Consider the following 15,054-nt stretch of genomic DNA (forward strand, 5'->3'; position numbering starts at 1 on the left):
ACGGAGCCACACCCCTAGCCTGATACTACATATGCACCTAAAAGCAGCCTTGTCTTTCAGGGCTTGAAAGGATACAAGCATTCTGTTTCCAAAAATGACCCTAAACCCACAGCCAATATAAGCCTGTGAGAAGGCACAAGACTGAGGTCCACTGTCTACCTGGCAGTATCAAGTGAAACTGGACAGTAAACACTGGAATTATTCTGCAGACCAGCAGCTGAGATGAAGCAAGGCTTGCCGGGGAACTGTGTCTCCAGCCCCTCTCCCGGTGTAGACATAGCCCTCCTTTCGTGTGTGTGTGCAAGCTCTCACTCACTTCAATACTCAAGACTGATAGCCCTCCTTTCGTGTGTGTGTGTGTGTGTGTGTGTGTGTGTGTGTGTGCAAGCTCTCACTCACTTCAATACTCAAGACTGAAAATGGCCTTAAAGGGAAAAGCTCAGCCAAAACAGAAAAGTGTGATGCGGAGATCAAGAATCTGTACACATCTGGGGTCAGCCCAACATTCACCACATCTAGAAAAGAATGGCAACAGGAACTAAGACATTTGTGCCTCGGTGCTGTCACGGTTTCAGAGTATGCAGACACCCACTGGACAGCCTCCCCAGAAGGAACTCTCTATGGAAGTCATACTGCTAATACTTGCCACAAGGCAAGAACCACAACAACTCTGGTATCCTAACGCAACCACTTTTCCAAACCAGATGTCTCCTTCACCATCTCCTCATGGCTAATACTCTGCCAAGTTCTTCTCAAAGGTTGCCTGGGAAAGGGGGAAGCTCTAACACTAGTTTCCTTTCTTTGGGTTTTTTTTTGGGTCCTCTCATGGGGCCTGAACTCTGGGCCTGGGCGCTGTCCCTCAGCTCTTCAGCTCAAGGCTAGCGCTCTACCACTTGAGCCACAGCACCACTTCCGGCTTTTTTCTTTTTGCTTATGTGGTGCTGAGGAATGGAACCCAGGGCCTCAGTCATGCAAGGCAAGTGCTCTACCACTGAGCCAACTTCCCAGCCCCTAGTTTCCTTTCTTTGGAACTACCAAATTTCCTGTAGGCTGCTTATCCCAAATATATTGTGTTCCTTGTTTCAAATGAATTAAGAAATCAGAACATTTGCTGAAAACCTTGTACATGAAAGTTCTCAGAGAAGAATCAGTATCTCCATATGATGGAACAGGAATGGATCAAAGGAATCAAGTAGTGGTGATCTGCTCTAACACAGAATGCCAAAAATTGCTAAGTGAATGAAGCTAGCCATAAATCACCACATTGTATGGCTGCTTATATGACATTGAAGACTAAGGACTCTGGTGGCCTGGCACTAGGGGTAGGATAGGAGGGAGACTGCTAATGAGTACTGTATTTCTTTTTTCTTTTTTTGTCTGTTGTGGGGCTTGAACTCTGGGCTTGGGTACTGTCCCTCAGCTCTTCAGCTGAGGGCGAGCACTCTACCACTTGAGCCACAGTGCTCCTTCCAGTTTTCTGGTGGTTAACTGGGATGGGACTGGGAAGGTGGCTCAGTGGTTGAGTGCTTGCCTTGCATGCATGAGGCCCTGGGTTCAATTCCTCAGCACCACATAAGCAAAAAGAACCCCCCTCCCCCCCCCCCCCCAAAAAAGAATTCTGGTGGTTAACTGGAGATAAGAGTCTCATGGAGTTTCCTGCCTGGACTGGCTTTGAACTGTGATCTTTAGATCTCAGCTTCCTGAGTAGCTAAGGTTACAGGCGTGAGCCACTGGCATCCAGCTGAAAACTCCATTTCTTTCTGGGGTTAACTGGCTGGATAGCTGCATAACTCTAAATACTCCCCTCTTTTTCTTTTGGGTGCTTAATTGGAGGTAAGAGTCTCATGGACTTTCCTGCTAGGGCTGGTTTCCAACTATGACCCTCAAATTTCTCTCTGCCTCCTGAGTAGCACCTGGCTCCAAATACTCTTAAGACTACTTAACTGTACACTTTGCTTGGTATTTGAACTATATTACAACAGTTACCAAAACAAGCAAGCAAAACAGACACAGACAAGTACAGGTCAACCAAAGAACTTATAACTTTACCAAAAGGCAATACAGTGATCCCTCTCCTATTGTGGGAGTTACATTCCAGAGACCCCTGAGATAGATGAAAATCTGCCAAGTAACAATGTGATGTAGCAAGGGATTTAACTGCTACTTAACAGATTTTCACCTATCATGGGGAGGCAGGTGCCTCTGGAACAAAACTGCCATAGGTAAGGATCACTATTTACATATTAAAAGAAAAACCAAAACAGCGACACAGTGAAGCTACAGTAAGTGAACTGTGATATAGCAAGGGACAACTATATAATAATTTGCACACATAACTTTTCCTTAAGTTTCTAATTTTAATTTTTTAGTTTTTAATTTCAGTATTAAGAGACTGAACCCAGGACCTTGCATATAGCTCTATACACTCAGTCCTGTTTTTCCTTAAAAAAAAAAAAAAAAAAACAACCAAAACCAAAATGCAATTTAGGTGGCGCAAGCCATTATAATTGTAGCTGTTCAGGAGGCTGAGATCTGAGGATTGTGGTTCAAAGCCAGCCCAGACAGGAAAGTTCATGAAACTCTTATCTCCAACAAACTACTCAAAAAAAGCCAGAAGTGGTGCTAAGGCTCAAGTGGTAGTGCTAGCTTTGAGCACAGAGAACTCAGGGACAGAGAGCCCAGGCCCTGAGTTCAAGTTCCAGGGCTGGCAAAAAAACAAACAAAATCCAACAACAACAAAAATACAAACCAAACCAAAAAAACCCAAAAACCAAAAAGCAAAAACCACCACCCAACAGCAACAACAAAAAACCCAATGTAGTTTGAGGCATGGCTCAAGTGCAGTAACAATATCTTGGATATATTGAGCTAAGTGAAACAAGCCAGTCAGAAGGACAATACAGTAAGATCAGGCTCATAAGGGAGAGTAGTCCAGTTCACAGAGCAGAATAGCTGCTGTCAGAGGCTGGGAAGAGGAAAGGAGGGTTAGAGCTGAATGGATACAAAATTTCAATTTTGTAAGAAAAAGTTCTTTTTCTTTTTTTGGTTGGGTTGTGGGGCTTGAACTCTGGGCCTGGACACTGTCCCTGAGCTCTGCAGCTCAAGTCTAGTAGTCCTCCCAAGTAGCTAGGATTACAGGCATAAGCCACCAGCGCCCGGCAAGAAAAAAGTTCTTAAAATGGGTATGGTAGAAAGTTGTATTGGAGATGTCAAAGTACTTAATGCTACAGAACGGTACATATGATGTTGTTCAGTATATCTTATCAGCATTAACAATACATTATAAAAAAACTTCTGGAAAATTTAATAAATATCAACTATGAAAGTAGATAAGGGATGCTTGGAATTTTAAGGGTGGTCTGGTTTCAAAATCAGGGGTACTTATTATTGAGGGCCTTTGTCAGAAATGTTTATTATGCATAGGTTATGATTTCCTGAAGCAGGGCATATCCTTTACAGCAAGTCTCTGGATGTGAAGACCACCACAACTTCTCAGACTATTGTAGACACTTAAATTAGTAACTCTTTGCCCCCCCCCAGACATAAGTGGCCTCCAAACTTTGAAATATTTAAAAACTCCCAGTTTTCTTTGCCTTGATAGATTAATACAGCTAGAGTCACCATAATGAGAAGTTCAATTCATTTTCAGTTTTGAAAGAGCATATGTCATTACAGAAAGATCTTCAGAGAATTCCCATGTTTTAAATTTCAAAGCTATCTTAAGTTTCTTTCAAGTAGCTGTAAGAGGAGAACTAAAAAAAAAAAAAGGAGGTCTCAGTAAAAGTGAAGTCTTTTAAAGGAAAACTGGTAAAAATTTTGATGTAGCATTTTGTTTTTCTTTTTTTGCCAGTCTTGGGGTTTGAACTCTGGGCGGGGGTGCTAGTCTCAAGGGTAGTGCTCTACCACTTGAGCCACAGCGCCACTCCCAGTTTTCTGAGTAGTTTTTATTGGAGATAAGAGCGTCTTACAGCCCTTCCTGCCCGGGCTGGCTTTGAACCGTGATCCTCAGATCTCAGTCTCCTGAGTAGCTAGGATTACAGGCTTGAGCCACCAGTGCCTGGCTTGTAGCATTTTAAGTCTTATATATAGCGTACATATAAACACAATATAATGATAAATCATCAGCTAGAGACATGACATGATCAATTATAAAAATAATTACACAGTGACTTAAAAGCTTTCATATGAAATGCTCACATTTATATACATGATCTGAAGCCATAAACCATGCAGCTGATTTACGGAGGTACATGGCTGATAACGCAACCACAACGCATCTTCATCAACCTTGCCACTCAAGATAAAGAAGGCCAGTTAGAAGTATTCTGCTTGGTTTTTCCCCCTGCTGGATTCCCAGCATCTTTGTTGGTGGCTAGCACAAAGCAGGCACTCAATACAGACTGAATGAATGAGTCTCTGCCTAGAAAAGAGTTAAAGACAGGACATTCCATAGGTATCTATAGTATGTAATGTATGCTGAACTTGCCACAAACATCTTTAGAAAAGAGTTCACAGGCTGGGAATGTGGCTTAGAGGTAGAGTGCTTGCCTAGCATGCATGAAGCCCTGGTTTTGATTCCTCTGTACCACATAAACAGAAAAGGCTGGAAGTAGCATTGTGGCTCAAGTGGTAGAGTGCTAACCTTGAGCAAAAAGATGCTCAGGGGGCTAGGAAGGTGGCTCAGTGGTAGAGCGCTTGCCTTGCATGCCTGAGGCCCTGGGTTCGATTCCTCAGCACCACATAAGCAAAAAGAAAAAAGCCGGAAGTGGAGCTGTGGTTCAAGTGGTAGAACGCTAGCCTTGAGCTGAAGAGCTGAGGGACAGCTCCCAGGCCCAAGACCGGACCCCCCCCCCCCCCAAAAAAAAGATGCTCAGGGACAGTGCCCAGGTCCTTAGTTCAAGCCCCAAGACCGACACAACAAAAACGAGAGAGAGAAATGGGGGGAGGGAGAGAAAGGGAGGGGAGGGGGGGTGGCATGCTTAGCAGAGGTTAGAAATAGCTGTGGAGCTTAGACAGTGTGCATCAGCACAGCATCACTACAGGTGTGATGCCAGAGGCAGGAACACAGGACTTCTAGGAACTACTCTACGAAGCAGAAAGGCTGCTTTGTCAAGGCTCTAGGTAACCATGAATGACAAGGCTGAAAAGAGGTTTGAGGACAAATAAGATGGGTGGATCTTTGAATGTTAAGTTACTGTCTGTTGCCATGTCTGCTGGGTGCTTGGAGCACATTCTGCAGGTATTGCAGTAGAAAAGTGGGCAATAGATGTCTTTTTCTTGTGCCAGGGATTGAGCCTAGGAATGCTAGGCAAGTATAGCCCCAGAAATGATTTTAATGACATTTTAATAGGAATAACCTGGTTGCATAACCAGGAGGTACCATTAAGAAAGACCCAGACCCCTAGAGCCAGGGGCTCACTCAGGAGGCTGAGATCTGATTATTGTGGTTTGAAGTCAGCTGGGGCAGAAAAGTTCCAGTGAGACTCATCTCCAATTAGCCACTTAAAAATCAGAAGGGTGCTATGGTTCAAAGTAGTAGAGCACTAGTTTTGAGCAAAAAAGCTCAGGAACAGCACGCAGGCCGCGAATTCAAGCCCCAGACAGGTACACACGCATGCGTGCACACACACACACACAAAGTCAACTGAATAGAGCAGAAGCTATACCTAGTCAGTATTAGAATCACCCATGGGAGTAAACCCATTCCAGAACTACTCAATCTGAAAGACCTGTAAAACCACCACTGACTTAGGCATGAGGGAGTAAGATACTGAGGTCATAGCAAAAAGGAGAAGGGATGGGTAGAGGCATGGGTCAGTGGTTAAGAAACATTTGTCTTGCAAGTGCAAGGTCAAGTTCAAATCTCAGTACCACCTGTACCCCCAAAACCAAATCAAGGAGAGGGGAAAGAACTTGTTCAAGAGTGAAGCTTACAGCCTAAATCAAAGTTTGTATTTTCCAGTAAAATTACTATTTTCATAAGTAGAAATTTGTATGAATGAGTCACAATGTAAAACTCCAAGAGCTAGGTGATGTAGGATAATAATGCTTCCACTGTAAGAAAAAAGATGGAAGATGCAGTGACTCTATTGTAGAACTAGACAGATCTGTGCTTAAGCCCTTGCCCTGCACCTTTGTAACCTAAAAATGTTACACAACCTCTAAAGGCCTATTTCCTTATGGCATATGCAGAACCAAATGTCAGGAGTAAATGAGATGATGAAAGCTAGTGCTTAAACTGATGTTCAGATTCCCAACCACTAAAAATTTAAGTTTACACTAGGGTATTAACTTTGTAAAAAGCTTAGACTGTTACTCTTGAGAATCAGATGTGGTTACCATATCAACACTTTTTTGCAGTACATCCAAGCAAGCTAATCAAGTTATAAATTAGTATTATCTTAACTTTATAAGCTCCCTGGTAATTTTAAATGTAGAAACATAAAAGTGTTACCAAGATTTTATAGTCCCTCCCCCCCAAAAAAACCTGTGGGTCAATCCTTGCTGGACATAGGGCTTTAATGTGGAGCCCTGGTTACATAGTCTGGCTTCCAATTCATGATCCTCCTGGCCGGGTCACTCCTTTTCAAAGAAGCCTTTCAGATTAATTTAGGACTATCCCTTTAACTGGATATTATGTTGCTCCTTAAATAATTTAGATCTCAAATATGAATCCTGTGTCCATCAGAATCTCTAGCGCAACAACTTTACCTACAGTTTTCAGGGTGCCCTCCAAGGCAAGTGTAATTATGTATACAGTTGAGTGTGATGGTGTACTTCTGCAAGTCCAGCGTTGAGGAGGCGGAGGCAAAAGATCAAATTTGAGGTTAAGCTGGGCTAGACTTCATGAAGACGATGCTGGGGAGACAAAGGGAAAGTGGAGCACAGAGGGCAGGTATCCTAACCTTCATCAGTGTAAGTGTTCACATAAAATTTCATGTGAAGCCGGAGAAAGATGCCTTGCCACTTAAAAACAAAGCTAAGAAGACAATTCGTAATGTTAGGTATCTACTGCCTATGATAAGAGTGCCACAAGCTTAGAGCCAATTTTGCTTTTGTCAGTTTAGGTGAAAAATCTAGCCTGAGAATAAGAGAAAGGGAACTATTTCATAAGTAGGCTAACAGGGCAAGTAGATATGACCATTTATAATAATTACAGATCAGGCCACATCTTTGCACGTACATGTCATAAAACAAAGTTCTTTTGATCCTCTAATACACTTTTCATGCTCCATCAACACCCAGAAATAACCTTTCCATAGTAACGAGGAATGTATTTTTTTCTCAATAAATTGATCTAAACCATGTTCAAGATTTTCTTTTCCTCTCCATTTTCCCAAAGCTACATCCAGAGTTAAGGCATTTCTGAAATGCATCCCTGTGCATCTGACGGCGCAAGCTTCACGAATCCTCCAGGGAACTTCACTCGGGTTTTCATGTTAAGTATAGATGATCTCGAACCAGATCCTAGCATGACATGAGGATTCTGTCTGCTCATCTCTTTCACAAGAGCACAGATTCTGGTAAATTCATAATTCCAATTTAGAATTTACTAAGTTCTGCCATATTTCACCAGGCCGAAGTTTCTTCAGATATGCCAGGTTTCAAAAGAGATGACATAGGGGTTGGAGGTGTGTCTTACTTGGTAGAACGCTAGTCCACGAGGAAAAGTGTTACCTACTAATTTTAAGTCCTGGTCTTCCACCTTAAAAAAAAAAAAAAAAGGAAGCCAGGCGCCAGTGGTTCATGCCTGTAATCCTCGTGAGTGACTCAGGAAGCTGCGACTGAGGTTTGAAGCCAGTCTTGGCAGGAAAGTGCGTGTTATCTCCAATTAATCACCAGCAAATGGAAGTGGTACTGTAGCTTAAAGTGATAGAGCACTAGCCTTGAACAAAAAGAACTTGAGGATAGTACCCACGCCCTAAGTTCAAGCCCCACTGCTGACAAAACAAAAGACAACACGCTCACCCCCAACCAAAAGAGGTCACTTACAAGATTCTTTCCATTAAACCAACTCCCACCAGAAAAGGGAATATTACAGATTTTCAAGCAAAGCACAAGTTCCACAAGCTCTTATAGACCATAGAAAATAAAGGGGGAGGGGAGAAGGTGGGAAGAACCCAGCAATTATCTAGGAAAACCAATGCTCAGAGAAGGAAGAAGACTTCACCAAACCAAAACACTGGGAAAAGTAAGGGAATCAGATGCTATGATTCTTTTTAGACATCCGGGTAACTTCAGGCCAAACACAGGCTCCTTAACTGAACACTAAAGGTTACCAGCAAAACTGACACGATTCTTCAGCCTGGGGATGTGTGACCAGCTTCTTTAACTGTATAAGTCCATTTACGCCATAGGGGCTGACCATATAAGCACAAAGCATCATTATGAAATTACCAAGCATTCACTGGAGGCCTCATTAGTGAAATACCTCACACAGGAGCTTATTCTAAGTTCCTAAACACTGGCCCGAGAACCAGCCCAGATATCCTCACTTCTCCACTGAGCATGGTGGTGGTGCCTCGATTTTCCTACTTATCTAACAAGAACAGTACTGAGAATTGAGAGTGGCTTATACATCACTTGGAAAAATAACTGGCTAGCTATTAACATTATTTCATAATACTATAAAACCAGAAATGGGGTCTGGGCCATAACACTTACGATGTTAACAAACTTACAGCTAACAGAATCAGTGATGAATCTATAATCTTACTAGACAAAGTATCAGGATGTGTAGAGACTTATTTGTATCTGTTCAGCGTAGTTTCCCTTTGTAAAACCTATTCAAAATCTTCAATGCCCCACTCTTCTTCCCCTATTTCCCAGACTTTTATTTCTGAACACTGATGATATTCCCAACAAGCTCCAGGATTCCTCTAGCAGCTGTCTTGGAGCTAAGGTCCAGTAAGATCAGTTAACTCAGGATGCCAGGCAGAGGACAGTGAAAAAGAGAGACAGGGGAAAGCCCATACCAAAAACAGTAGTCAGAATCTTACACTGTCCACAGGAAAGAATAAAAGTGTGCATCCCCAATCAAAATCATCACTTTACTTAGTTGGTAGCCTACATTTTACCTGCTACTTCCTGTCTCAATTCCTGCACATAATCAAGGTGGCATAGATCCCTCAATGAGAAGCCAGGATTTGTGAAAAAAGGCCTCTCCCAGCGAGGCAGAGCAGAGTCTCACTAAACTGGCAGACGGCAAATGCAGGACATTCTGGAAGGTGGGTTTTAAGTGCAAGGTGCCAACTTGTAAACAGTGATTACATTAATTAGCACAGGACTTTACATTTAGCAGTTTCAAACTAAGTTTATAAACTAAGAATGTAACAAGTCTGACAGTGGTGGGTATCACATCAGCACCAGGAATAATACCACAAGGTCTTACAGATCTAGGGGAGGAAAACATCGTAAGTTCATGTGGCACTACTAACATGCCAAGAGCTTTGATTTCAATAGTAAACACACCATTCACACCGGGGAGGAGCATTTCTAACACACAGGTCCTCACAGGCAGGCAAATCACTGTTAAACACTCACTGAAAAGGGTGTTACTTCCCTTGGAAGTCCAGGTTAACAAGTATCCCATTGCACAACAGCTATGGGCACCCTGGTGAGAACAGTAAATTAGATTCTAATGTTTAAAAAGTTTCAACTTTTCTCTTGTATCATTTAATTCTGGTATTCCCCCCAATATTCAAACATATTACCTCCAAACTACACTTCTAGTGTCTTATCTGTAGTTAATGTAACAATCATTTCCAACTCTAAAAAAAACACAACTACTTTATGTGTATGTGCACACATATCCCATCAATTAATGGGTTAAGTGTGTCAGGGTCTACTACAATTGCCACTGTACTTTGTTACACATAATTCTCAAAATAAACACACACTTAAATCTGAAGTTATTATTTTATCTCTTTTTCTCTCTATGAATTAGTTCTTAATTTCTCCTTTATACCAAAAGGCCCCATTTTTCTTTTTAAGTGGCAATTACAACTAAATTAATGTGCTGACAGTCTGTGTATACAATTTAAACAAGAAATTTTTCCAAATATTTTAAATTTCTACAAATATTTTTAATAAGATGTTTTCAAAATGTGTTTCAAAGAAGGAGACAATTTCAGGTGTGGTAGGCCTTATGCACTCAGGCTTTCTTGCTTGTCTATTACCTGCAAGTGGTGCTGAAGTTAAATCCCCTCAACACTGTCAAGTTTCATTTCAATATAAATAATATTAGAACTTCTCCTGCACTCTGATTAAAGGAGAAAAAAAAGTTAAGGAAAGCAAAATTGTATTACTTTTAAAATCAATGACTTCCAGAACTGGCAAGTCCAATAATGATGAGAAATTCACAATCGAAGTGATCCTGTTTCCTACACAGGAACTTTAAGACTTGGTTAGTTTCAATAGAGTAGCTTCTACTAAGGGAATTTTTCAACAAAGGGTAAGATAAAGGAATTTTGATTTAAAATTCCATTAAAGAGTGCCCATTATCTCTTTTAGTTAATTGAGCTATTTATTGTACAATGAACCCTTAGCTTATATACTGTTAATTCTAGCCTTCACACCCAATTTGTGCTGCTCTTCCTTTGGTGTCAGAACCAGGAAACCTTTGAAACAACAAAGTACACGCTTCCAAAGTGCATACAACAAGCTTTCCTTTAACGGGAAAATGGCTATTGCCACTACAGATATCACAACACTTCATCTCATTTATAATAGGCCAAATGAAAGCACCTTCACAAACTTCACATCCAACATATACTCAAATGAACTCTCTTCAAACAACTGCTTTTAAGAACTTGTAACTGTCTAACAACAGATCCGCATTATCTGTTTAATAAATACTAAACAGCATTTTCAAATTAACCAACTTGCCTCATTTTCATTCATCAAAATGCTACTAAGTAGCAATTATCAATGGCAAATTCAACCTAAAAACACCAACTGATTAACTATGTATCAAATACATCCTTTGGTTTCTTATCAATTTATCTTGACATATGCAAGATGTTTGCAACAGCATTTTAAAAGTATCTTTAAATATCAACCCTCCCCCCCCCCCCCCACTGTCAATCTTGGGCAGCAAGAACAAGAGCAGAAAAAGGAGAAAATGTTCTCATCAGAGCTTCATTGCAAGGTGCTGGGGATCAAACCCAGGGTGTTGTGCATGTAAGGCAAGCTCTCTACCGCCACCAAGGCACCACTCTCAACCCCATCAGTCTCATCAGATCTTTAAGGCTTTAGGAGTTTAGCAACTCTTGAGATTGAGATTAGAGCTCTACATACAAGAGGACGGAATACAATTGACTACAATTCCATTAAAAAAAACCTTACATTTTCTCTTAAACCTAAGTCATTTTTTTTGTTAAGTGTTCAGAACCAGCTCTAACCGGTTCCTTGAGGAATGTGGCTAGGCTGAAAAGTGTTGGCTTTGGAAGGAGGAGGAAGTCTCTGACTTCCCTACTGCTGCAGTTCCCAACCTCCAAAATGAATATACCCACCGGTGTGAATTGACAATGTAGTCCAAAGAGCAAGGCAGGAAACGGAGTCCAGATCCTCAAAATGGCAGTACAGGGCATAACCACTAGGCCACCTATCAGTTCAGTACCAAAAGTACAACCCTGTGCATCATGGTGCAAAAGCTGGGGCCTAGGTTTCGCATTGTGCATCTCACACCTATGGAAATAACAAGAGGAGTAAAATCTACAGAAATCAGCACACCCTAAGAAAGTGGGTGCTCACAGAAGACCGGTGTCAACACTTGCAAAGGTGGTTGGCTACCGATATATCACATGGCAACTACAAGACCAAAGTTGGGAGGAAATAGAAATTTGTACAATCGACTTTGTTGATTCATCAATGAAGAACTCAACAAGGGCTTGACGTTTACCAACAAAGCTTTGCAAATCATGACACCCATCTCTCATGCTTATGAAAATTACCACCCCACAGAAGTCTAACACCCTTCAATCATGATTTGACCCTTTCAAAGAGCTGGAAAGATTTGGACCAATGAGCAATACCCCAAACCTGTTACTCTTCAGATTTTAAACTCTTTACCACCTGACCTTGGAGAAACATGTTGACACACTCAAAGCTTAAAGTGAAAGAATTCCAGAGAAAGGGAACCTCTGACCCAAGGATGTGCCAAGGTCTTCAAGAACAAATGTGGCTTGTCTGAGGGTCAATGGTTTTGTAAAAGTAAAAAGGAGAAAACTTTCAAAAAGTGCAGAGTGGATTTCTTAGAAGAAATAAAATCACTGCTCTTGACTCAATCCTTCGCCATGTTGCTGTCAGCTCACCAACTAGGAGTGCAAGTGTGTGTGTCTGGCTGGGCCCATTTTCCCATGGTCTGTAGAAGGCGCTGTGAAGCACATCCTGTTCTAGGCTCAGGGGCCCTTCCCCCCTCTGCAGCCTTACCCAGTGCAAAGAATGCGCCCCCTACTGACTCCAACAGTCATTGCCTTTAGCCGACTTGGCTGCAGTGCATTTTGGGTGGGGGCTGGTATTTTCTTCATGGCCATAAACCAGAAGCAACAATGCAGGTTTATAAAGAAACTATCAAGCTATTTAAGATCTATCTATCTATCTACATCTAAAATGTATTCTTCCTGCGTTTTAAAGGATCAAGACAGACACAAGCAGCATCAGGAATAGAAACTGGGTGTGTGGGGATGGCCAGCACTAAAATGGCTAACACAGGAAACAGTCTGGGTTCTTTTTCCCTCCTAAGCCTTTGTCTGTGAAATGGGGTTATGGCAAGAACCGTGCAGAGGAACTGGTGAATGCTGGAGCACTGAGACTCAATGTGGGATGTGTGTGGCTAAAAAGGATATTAGACTTCAGTTCAGAGCTGGGTCTTGGACAGAAGAGGAAGAGAAGCGATCGCGCCTTTTCCAGCAGTCAGGCATCCAGGTTGGGGGGGAGGGGAAGGCAGGCAGACAGCCCAGAGGAAAGAAGAGGTTGAGTAAGAGGCTGCTTGGAGAACTACTCTCATTCATTGCATTTACAAAAAAAAATCGTCTTTTTGCAGTTTTCTGGATTTCCGTTTTCTGTGGTCTTACTGCAAAGTTGGGGCCCAGGAAGCTCGTAAGGGAGGTCGTGCAGCCCAGGCAGCTGAGACTGAGGGGAGAGTAAGGTGGGGGCCTCAGGTTGGGGTGGGAAGGAAGCTGGAACGCGGGGAGGACAGGGTTGCACGGGGAGGTAAAGACTTTCACTCGGTGCCATGCCTGCTCCCCGCCCCCCGCCCCCTCCCCCTCCCCGGCGCAGGGTGGGTAGAGCGGGCACCGGGGCCCTGCCCGGCCTTGGGGTGTTCGCGGGGAGCAGGTTTGGGGGGAGGGGGCGTCAGAGACCAGTACCAGGGATGGGAGAAACGGGGTCCTGGCTGGGGGCGGGGTGTGGAGGATGCCACGAGCTGCCACAGCCCGGGGCGGCGGGGCTGGCGGAGAGGGTCCGGGCTGCAGGGAGAGGCGCCTGGCCCCCGGAGCGGAGCGGGCTAGCGGTCCGACGGGCGCGGGGCGGGCGCGTGCGGACGGCGGGGCGCACAAAGCGTCCGCGGGCGGGCGCGGGGCAGGGCCGGGCCGCGGTCCGCGCGGCGGACTTACCTCGACTCGGCCTCGAGGCGCGCGCGGGGCCGGCGAGCTCGGGGGCCGGGCGGCGGGCGGATGGCGGCGGCACGGCGGGGAGGTCGCGCCCGGGGCCTCGTCGCGCTCCGGCTCGTCGGGGTCCGGCTCGCGCCGCGGCCGCGGCTGCTGCCGGGGGGCGCGGCGGGCGCGGCAGAGCGGCGGGCGGCGGCGGCGGCGCGAGCGGCTCCTCCAGTCCCGCGCGGGCGGCGGGCGGCGGCGTCGAGCGGTGCAGACAAAGGAGGGGCGGAGGGAGGAGACGCGGGCTGCGCGGGCGGCGGCCTCACCGGCGCGGGCGGGCGGCGGCGGCGGCGGCGGCCGCGCGGCTCTCGCTCCGGCCGCGGGGACCGGGAGAGGGAGCTGTGTCTGAGGAGACGCCAAAATCCCCTCGGCGCTGCCCGCGGGAGGGGGAGGGGGCACAAGATGGCGGCGGCCGGGGGGCGGGAGCCCGGCTCATGGGCCCCGGCGGGCGGCGGAGGGGAGACCGGGCCGGCGGCGGCGGCGGCGGCGGCGGCGGGGGAGGGGGCCGATCCCGCGTCTCCCCTCAGCAGACAATACAAGCGCCTCGGAGCGAGTCCCCGAACCTGCCCTAGCCAAAATGGCGGCCGAGAAAGAGCGGAAGTGACGTAAGTGCTCATTAGCATAAGAGGACTTATTGTCCAGTTGAGATGGGGGGGCCGTGGGGACGGCACCCCTTCCCCCCCCAGCCCCCCGAGACCCCTCTCCTGCCCACACCCGCGCGGGCCCCCAGCTTTTCCAGAGGGGGGTTGCCCCCAGTCCCCCCCACCCGCGCCCGGGGGAGATTATATAATCCCCAGCGAGGGGGAGCTCTCGCGAGAACCACCACTTGCCATTGACCCGCTAGGAGGCGCCGTGGATAATGGCCGCAGTGCGCTCCCGGGCCCGAGAGCGCGGCGGGCGCCTTCTCCCGGCCGCAGCGCCCGCGGCGGAGGCAGCAGAGGCGGGCCGCAGCACGCCGGCACTCGGTCAGGTGGCCGCGCGGGGATCCCTGCGCGGGCCCAGCTGGGCCAGGACTACATCTGGCGGGCGAGCGGGGTGTGCGGGCCGCCCGCGGCTCCACGTGCTCGGCGCGCGCGCTCAGCTGGGCCGCCGCGGGCGGGGCGGGGACGCCGGCGGGCCCGGGGAGGTGCGAGGGCTTCGAGCTTCGCCGGCGGGGAGGCCGCCCTGCCCTTCCGGGCCCGGCCTGGGCCACTCAGGCTGGCCCTCGGCTCTGGAGGCCGCGCGGACAGTCGACGTGGAGACTTGGAGCCGCCTCCGGAGCGGAGCGCGCCCCCGGCTGAACGCGGGAAGGCCATGAATGCCAAGCCCCGCTTCTCCACACGCGGCTGTTTAAGTTAGTTCCACACGCTCCTAAAGGAATCTCATCACGATGGCAGGAACTGGGGCTCAGACGTGAAAG

At 46.4% G+C, this 15,054-nt stretch overlaps 1 protein-coding gene across 4 annotated transcripts in view; it reads right to left on the reverse strand.

Moving 5' to 3' along the window:
- Nucleotides 1–13,689, reverse strand: part of LOC122124572 (activity dependent neuroprotector homeobox) — a 32,148-nt gene extending 18,459 nt beyond the window's left edge. Inside the window, exons 1-2 of one of the 4 annotated variants that reach the window (XM_042699218.1) lie at nt 13,617–13,689; nt 11,514–11,688 (exon numbers count right to left, since the gene is read on the reverse strand). The gene's annotated coding sequence lies outside the window, so the exon portion shown is untranslated. Of the gene's footprint in view, nt 1–9,127; nt 9,218–11,513; nt 12,280–13,616 lie in introns of those variants that run through there. The other 3 variants (XM_042699220.1, XM_042699219.1, XM_042699221.1) reach the window with 3 other exon arrangements.
- Between the last annotated feature and the right edge of the window lie 1,365 nt (nt 13,690–15,054).

This window comes from Dipodomys spectabilis, unplaced genomic scaffold (genome assembly GCF_019054845.1).
Source record: "Dipodomys spectabilis isolate Male_0828 unplaced genomic scaffold, ASM1905484v1 ptg000240l, whole genome shotgun sequence".
NCBI classification, from domain to species: Eukaryota; Metazoa; Chordata; class Mammalia; order Rodentia; family Heteromyidae; genus Dipodomys; species Dipodomys spectabilis.